Below are 8,254 nucleotides of genomic sequence, written 5' to 3' on the forward strand. Positions count from 1 at the left end.
GTGATCAGCCTTTCTTGGCCTCCCAAAGTGTTAGGGTTACAGGCGTGAGCCACTGCACCCAGCCTGTTTGTTTTTTCTATAGTCCTTTTTAAAGCATGACTCCATGTCTCTCTGAAGCATGACTCCATGTCTCCTGTCTCAAGTGTTTCACTGAGTAGAGGTGGAGTGGGATATATTTCCTTTCCGGAATCCGGGAGAGCTGCAGTGGTTTGAGTCGTCTAGTGGAACTGCCTTAGTCAGTTCAGGCTGCTATAACAAAATACTGTAAATGGAGTGGCTTATAAACAACAGAAAATTTTTTTCTTTTCTTTTTTTTTTTTTTTTTTTTTGAGAGAGAGAGTCTCACTCTGTGGCCCAAGCTGGACTGCAGTGGTGCTATCTCAGATCACTGCAACCTCCGCCTTCCAGGTTCAAGCAATTCTCTTGCCTCAGCCTCCCAAGCAGCTGGGATTACAGGTGTGCACCACCATGCCCAGCTAATTTTGTATTTTAGTAGAGACAGGGTTTCACCATGTTGGTCAGGCTGGTCTTGAACTCCTAGGCTCAAGTGATCTGCCCGCCTTGGCCTCCCAAAGTGCTGGGATTACAGGCGTGAGCCACCGTACCTGACCAGAAATTTATTTCTCACAGTTCTGGAGGCTGGAAATCCAAAATCAGAATCAAGTTCTGGGAGGGGCCTTCTTCTTCCTTCAGATGGCCAGCTTCTCATTGTATCCTTAGCTGGCGGAGCACAGAGAGAGGAGGCAAGCAAGAAGCAGCAAGCTCTCTCAGGACTCTGGTTTTAGAGACCAGGTCTTGCTCTGTCACCCTGGCTGGAGTGCAGTAGCACAAATAGCTCACTGCAGCCTCCAACGCCTGGCCTCAAGCAATCCTCCTGCGTTGGGCTCCTGAAATGCTGGTATTACAGGTATGAGCCACCATGCCTAGCCCCGTTCATGAATGAAGGCACTCATCTTATTCATGAGGGCTCCAATGACCTCATCTAATCCTAGTTACCTCCAAAAGCCCCACCTCCTAATATCATCACTTTGAGGGGTAGGGTTTCAACATACGCATTTAGTGGGGGACACTTAGTCTGCAGCAGGGACCAAACACATCATGTCAAGAGAAGCAAGAGACAAATACTTCGAGACTGGCCTTGATCCTTAGAAGATCATCTGGTTGCTCTTAAATAAGGGCTCTCCAAATGCTGCCTCTGTAGATCAAAGTCAAAGAACCCAACTCATCAAGAGTGGCTGCAGAAGGCACAGCCCACACAGTCTGAGCACTAGAGAGGATCCCTAGGCATCCTCTAGATTCCAGGCCAAAGGCCCTCACCACCTATTTGGTGACAGACTCAAGTACGAGCTTATGGATTTTGAAATGGAAAGCAGCTGGTTCAGGAAGGAGTCCTTTGCACATAGAGGTGCCCAATAAATGCTGGATGCTGGGAGAGGAATATGCTCCAAAGGAGGCCAATGTTCTGTAATTTGAGGAGAGAAGAGGAGGCTGAGTAGGAGTAGGGGGTCTTGCTACTTCAGTCAAGGTAACCAGGAAGCCTACTCTGCACCCCTACCAAACTGGAGGTGGGAGGACAGGTTACCATTAGGTCAGATCAGCCTCCCAAGCTGGTGTGAACCATTCTCAGGCCACCGCTGAGCCTACCTAGGCTCTGGTCTTGTCTAGACACTTCCTCTCCAGCTGAGGCTGGGAAGCAGGTGCAGTCACTCACAGCCTCACTCTTCACGGTGCTGCCATTAGGACCCTGATTAGTAGAGCCCCATGCCGGGTTGCTAATGGGTTGAGGACATTAAGCATAAATGCTTTCCTAGATATGGGCTTGAGCAGAGCCCAGGAAGAAACAAATATTTTAATCTCAAATAAATAGAATGTCGGAGGGGAGGGGTTCCCTCTGCTTACTCGGCATCTGTTGTCCTCCCATCCTCCACCTGCCACAGTTGCTGCCATTCTCAAGTCCCAGGAATTCCCTGTCCAGGCAATGGGGTTCATGGCAGATCTTCACTCACCCAGGCATATGAGAATGGAAGAGATTCTCAAAGATTTAGAGGGAGGGGGATTTTGTGGACTGCCTTGTCCTATAACCCTGATAGTCAAGAAGTCCTTGACATCGAATTTGGATGACTCTTGTGATAACCCAAGCACAGTTCCCCTTGGTTGGGGAACTGGAGAAAAGGACTGAAGATCCATGAGGGACACCTTCTGACACAAACTAGTTGCTTTAGGCCAGTGGTTCTCCCAGTGTGGTTGGGACCAGCAGTATTGGCATCCACATCAGCTGGGAACTTGCTAGAAATGTAAGTTCTCAGGCCTACCCCAGACCTACTGAATCAGCTCTGGGTGTGGCAGCAGGCAGATTTGTTTTTTGATTGTTTGTTTGTTTTTGAGACAGTCTCACTCTGTTGCCCAGGCTGAAGTGCAATGGCAGGAACACAGCTCACTGCAGGATCAGGAGGGATTTTCAGGGAGCAAGGCCACTCACTGGCCTAGCCTGAGCTACTCACCTGCCCTTGACCTTCTGGGCTCAGGTGATCCTCCCACTTCAGTCTCCAGAGCGGCTGTAACCATAGGCACACACCACCGAGTCTGGGTAATCTTTTGGTATTTTTAGTAGAGATGGGGTTTCACCGTGTTGCCCAGGCTGTTCTCGAACTCCTGGGCTCAAGTGATCCACCTGCCTTGGCTTCCCAAAGTGTTGGGATTACAGGTGTGAGCCACTGCACCCAACCCAAACTTGTTTTAACAAGCCTTCTAGTGGTTCTTATCCACTTTCAAGTTTGAGAACCGCTGCTCTTGGCTCTCCCTCTCGGACTGAAGGGGAATGTCAAGAGAAGAAAGAATTATGAGGGATGCAGCAAACAGTCTCATCCAAAGAAAAAAAGAAATTGGAACTTTCCCAATGTGGAAATCTTGAGCCAGGCCTCAGAAGAGGCCTCTGATCCTCTGCGGCTGTAAATGTCAGAGCAGTGTCTAAGTGGCCCTGTGAGGAGGGAGTCTGGGGAAAAATAACCAAGCATGACCTTTTGCATTTTGCCCAGAGGAAGGCAGGATAATGGAGCAATCTTTTCAGGTCATTTATCTCCTACTTAGCCTCAGCTTTTCTCAGCTACCTTTCCCTCCAGCTGGGGCCCCCTAAAGCCCAGCCCTCCTCTCCTCCACCAGCCCTCTGGCCAGGCCCCCTGCCCGTCTATCTTTCCCCCTCCTCCATCAAATGAGAACTGGTTCAAACTGTTTCTATTTTCCTTCTTTCTCTCTCTCCTTCCTTCCTTCCTTCCTTCCTTCCTTCCTTCCTTCCTTCCTTCCTTTCTTCTTTCTCTCTCTTTCCCCTTCCTTCCTTCCTCTCTCTCTCTCTCTCTTTCTTTCTTTCTTTCTTTTTTTGAGACAGAGTCTTGCTCTATCACTCAGACTGGAGTACAATGGCACAATCTCAGCTCACTGAAACCTCTGCCTCCCTGGTTCAAGCAATTTTCCTGCCTCAGCCTCCCAAGTAGCTGGGATTACAGGCACTCGCTATCACACCTGGCTAATTTTTGTATTTTTAGTAGATTCAGGGTTTCACCATGTCTGACCTCAGGTGATCACCCACCTCGGTCTCCCAGAGTAGTGGGATTACAGGCCTGAGCCACCGTGCCTGGCCTCAAACTGTTTCTTAAGCAGACCAGCAAGGAATGAGGCCCTATTTTATAGGGAATAAGAGGGAGGAAAAAGAAAAACCCACTATAACCTGTAATGGGGCAGCCTCTCTTCATACCCCACCCCCTTTCTTTTCTTTCTTTCTTTTATCTTTTTTTTTTTAATGGAGTTTTGCTCTTGTTGCCCAGGCTGGAGTGCAATGATGCGATCTCGGCTCACTGCAACCTCCGCCTCCCCAGTTCAAGTGATTCTCCTGCCTCAGCCTCCTGAGTAGCTGGGATTACAGGCATGCGCCACCACGCCCGGCTAACTTTGTATTTTTAGTAGAAACGGGGTTTCTCCATGTTGGTCAGGCTGATCTCAAACTCCCAACCTCAGGTAATCCACCTGCCTTGGCCTCCCAAAGTGCTGAGATTACAGGCATGAGCCACTGCGCCCGGCCTTCTCCCTTTTTCCTACCCAGGCCATACCAGTTCATCGTTCCTCCATAAAGAGTGAAGCCACTCTTTCCCTGGCCTTTTACACAACACCTGAATAGTCACACTTGCAAAGAAAGAAAAGGATAAAATCTAGGCTCCTAACCAATCCATATGTTTCCCAAGGGCCAATAGTGCTCTATAGCTTATTCTCCTATAACTGCCATACTAGATAATGAACACACTAGATTCCTAATGAATATTTCATACATTGAACTCAAGGGAGCTCCTAGAAGCAAGAAACTAAGGAGTCTGTTTCCAAATTGGACCCACAAGAGGAATCAAGACATGGGTCCTCCTGAAATGACTAAGGAAGAAGCAGCCTTCTGCTGCCTGTGTGCCCATGCACTGCTGTCTTCATCTGTTCATTCACTCCACAAGCATGTATAGCACACCTGCTATATGTGGACCCTAGATCATATGTTCTAGTGGGAAAAACACATATGTAATGTGTTTTACTTACATATGTAATGTAAGTAAACATATAATATTTCAGGTGATGTTAATTGCTTCAGAGAAAAACAAAGGATGGTAAGGGGAATAGGGATGGTGGGAACGGGGTCCAAGAAAAGCCTCTTTGAGTGGGTGTCATTTCTGCAGGATCCAAAAGGAAGTGAAGGAGCCACATTTTCAGCTATCTGGGGAAAGAATGTTCCAGGCAGAGGGTATAGCAGCTGCAAAAGCTCTGAGGTGGGGGTATTTTGCAAGGCGTGGAGTGAGTGAGGCTGGAGTGGAGGAGTAAGGGTGAAAGATGTAGGATATGAAATCAGAGAGAAATTGGTGCTCAAATTATGTAGGGCCTTGTAGACCATGGTAAGGATTTTAGATTTCTTTCTGGGTGAGAGGGGAGGTCATTAGAAGGTTCTACACAGAAAAGTGACACGTTCTGATTTAACAGGACTACTCTGGCTGCTGTGTTTAGAACAACCTGTAGGGGGCAGAACAGAAACAAGAAAACCACTCAGGAGACTATGTCAGAGCTAGGAGTTTTCCCCTCAAATTCATCCTTTCCTTCCACATTTTAGCTGGGGACATGGCTGCTCAGAAAAAGGACTACATTTCCCAATCTCCCTTGCAACTAAGCGCAGCCATGTGACAAAATGCCAGCAAAGAGGATGTGAGCGGGCCGGGCACAGTGGCCTACGCCTGTAATCCCAGCACTTTGGGAGGCCAAGGTGGGCGGATCACAAGGTTAGGAGTTCAAGACCAGCCTGGCCAGAGTGGTGAAACCCCATCTTTACTGAAAGTACAAAAATTAGCCGTTCGTGGTGGCAGGCGCCTGTAATCCCAGCTACTCGGGAGGCTGAGGCAGGAGAATTGCTTGAACCTAGGAGGTGGAGGTTGCGGTGAGCCAAGATAGTGCCATTGCACTCCAGCCTGGTGACAGAGCAAGACTCAGTCTCAAAAAACAAAAAGAACATGAACTAAAGAAGGTAAAATGTGAGCTGATGGATATGTTCATTAGTTTGAAAATGGTAATCATTTCACAATGCATACAGATACCAAAACATTACATTGTACAGCTTAAATAATATATACAATTTTAGTAGAAACGGGGTTTCACCAAGTTGGCCAGGATGGTCTCGATCTCCTGACATCGTGACCCACCCACCTCGACCTCCCAAAGTGCTGGGATTACAGGCGTGAGCCACAGTGCTCAGCCTCTAATTCTTTTTTTGAGAGAGTCTTGCTCTCTTGCCCAGGCTGGTGTGATCTCGGCTCACTGCAACCTCTGCCTCCTGGGTTCAACTGAGTCTCATGCCTCAGCCTCCCAAGTAGCTGGGATCACAGGCGCATGCCACCATGCGTGACTAATTTTTGTATTTTTTAGTAGAGATGGGGTTTTGCCATGTTGCCCAAGCTAGTCTTGAACTCCTGGCCTCAAGTGATCTGCCCGCCTTGGCTGGAATTATAGGCATGAGCCACCGCCATGGCCTGTATTGTACCTAATTCAAAGGCTATTGTAATTTCCCAGGCAAGCAATGACACTGGGTGGTTCTGATAAGGGTGATAGTGGTATAACTGGGGATAAGTGACCAGATTCTGGTGATAATTTAAAGGGTAGAACTTGACAACACTTCCCGAGGGATTGGATAAGGGGACATGAAAGGAAGAGAAGAACCAGGAATGACTCCAAGACTGGGGCTCTAGTAGAACAGATTTGCATTTATTGCCCTGGGGAAAACTGAGGGACTGCTGAGTCTGAGAGGACTATGAGAGAGACTCACATGGGGATGGCAAGTAGCCGCTGGATATGACCACGACCTATCAACATAGCTGGCTTTAAAGTCCAGAGATAGATGGAATTAGTTAAGGAGTGAGGATGGATGAAGAAGAACAGAGGTGTAAGGACAGCCCTGAGGCATCCAGAGATGGGGAGGTGAGGAGCCAGCCAGGATATGATGGAGGTAGGAGGAGAACTGGGCATGTCATGGAGGCCAAAGGAAGAGCGTGTTTTATGAAAAAACCATCCATGTCAAATGCACTGCTAGGATGAGTAAAATGTGGACTCAGAAATGACAGCTGAAATTAGCAACATGGAAATCACTGGTGAGACCGACAAGAGAATTTGTCCTGGATCACTGAGGACAAGCAGGGATGGGAAGAGAGGAAGTGGAGACAAATACAGATGATTCTGAATTCCTGGCAGGTAGAAATCATTAAAGCATCTAATTTCCACCCTTCCTATCATAGTTCTAAGCCTTCTAAAGGACATGAGGGCACCCAGCAACTCAGTCTATCCAGCTCCCCTTCCACATTGGTCTGAAGGGCTCTGCAGTCTCTCCTCTCCCAAATTCACCCTGTTGCGGGGAGGCCCAGCCTGCCTGCAGCTCTGCCTCTGCCCTACTGGCTTCCAAGGCCGCTCTCAAGGACTACCTTGGCAGGCTAGGCAGCCAGGCCTGACTCTCCTGGATCATAATTAGGGCTGCTGCTAACGATGTTTGGCCTCTGTGGAATAGCAACCTGGGAAGTTCTGATACTTCCAATTTTCCCCCTCAGTGCTTTCCCAGATGCAATTTCCCAGCCAGTGCCTTGTGCTCTCCAGCCCTGGGCCCTGGCTGCCTCCTTGCCAGGGAGAATTAAGCCTGTGCCTCAGATGCCACTCCAGGGGGCCTCATCAGTTAGCTAAAACCATCTCCTGGCCACTATCATGGCATTATCATATTAACACAGGCACTGGCTTTCAGGGAGGCAGGGGGCTGCTGTAAGGAAGAGGTGGAGGAACCAGGCCAGCCCTACACAGCACACAATGAGCATTGCTAGTCAAAAAAATGGATGGCTGGAGAAAAAGGAGCCCTCTCAGATGAACTCTGGAGTTTTCAGTGGAGATGCAGCTCAACCATCTCCTCTTTCCTGATGAGGAGCCCACCCAGTGCTCCTCTCTCCAGCAAGGGAGGGCCGCAGCAGCCAGAACCCTGGACACTGCCCCACGGCCTGGCGCCCTGGGGCTGGGGCCAGACCTGGTCAAGACTTGGGCCCAGCTCTTCTCAGCCACAGCAGTACCAAGTCCCGGACTCTTGCCTTGAAAGTGACAGCTCATAGGAGTGTCCTGATCTCCCAGGTCTGGAGACTTTACTTCATCACTCTGATAGGCTTCCAGCTCTCTGGGGCAGGGGGCTGTGGTGGGCTTTACATCTCAACGTCTTGAAGGAGAGGCCAGAGGGTTGCCTTGGGTTAAGGGCACTGGGATTAACTGGACTTTGGCTTCTGCTACATGAGATAAAGATGAGAAATCAACATTTCTAAGGTACCTGCTACATGGGAGACCAAAGGTAAGGTCTTTTTATTGTTGTTGTTGTAGTAAAATATACGTAACATAGGCCAGGCACAGTGGCTCACGCCTGTAATCCCGACACTTTGGGAGCCCAAGGCAGGTGGATCTCCTGAGGACAGGAGTTCAAGACCAGCCTGGCCAACAAGGTGAAACCCTATCTCTACTAAAATACAAGAATTATCCGGGCGTGGTGGTGGGCACCTATAATCCCAGCTACTTGGGAGGCTGAGGCAGGAGAATCACTTGAATCCGGGAGGCAGAGGTTGCAGTGAGCCAAGATCATGCTACTGCATTCCAGCCTGGGCAACAGAGTGAGACTCCTTCTCAAAAAAAAAAGAAAAGAAAAGAAAGAAATATATATATATATATATAT

This window comes from Rhinopithecus bieti, unplaced genomic scaffold (genome assembly GCF_001698545.2).
Source record: "Rhinopithecus bieti isolate Rb0 unplaced genomic scaffold, ASM169854v2 scaffold_20170, whole genome shotgun sequence".
Taxonomy (NCBI): domain Eukaryota; kingdom Metazoa; phylum Chordata; class Mammalia; order Primates; family Cercopithecidae; genus Rhinopithecus; species Rhinopithecus bieti.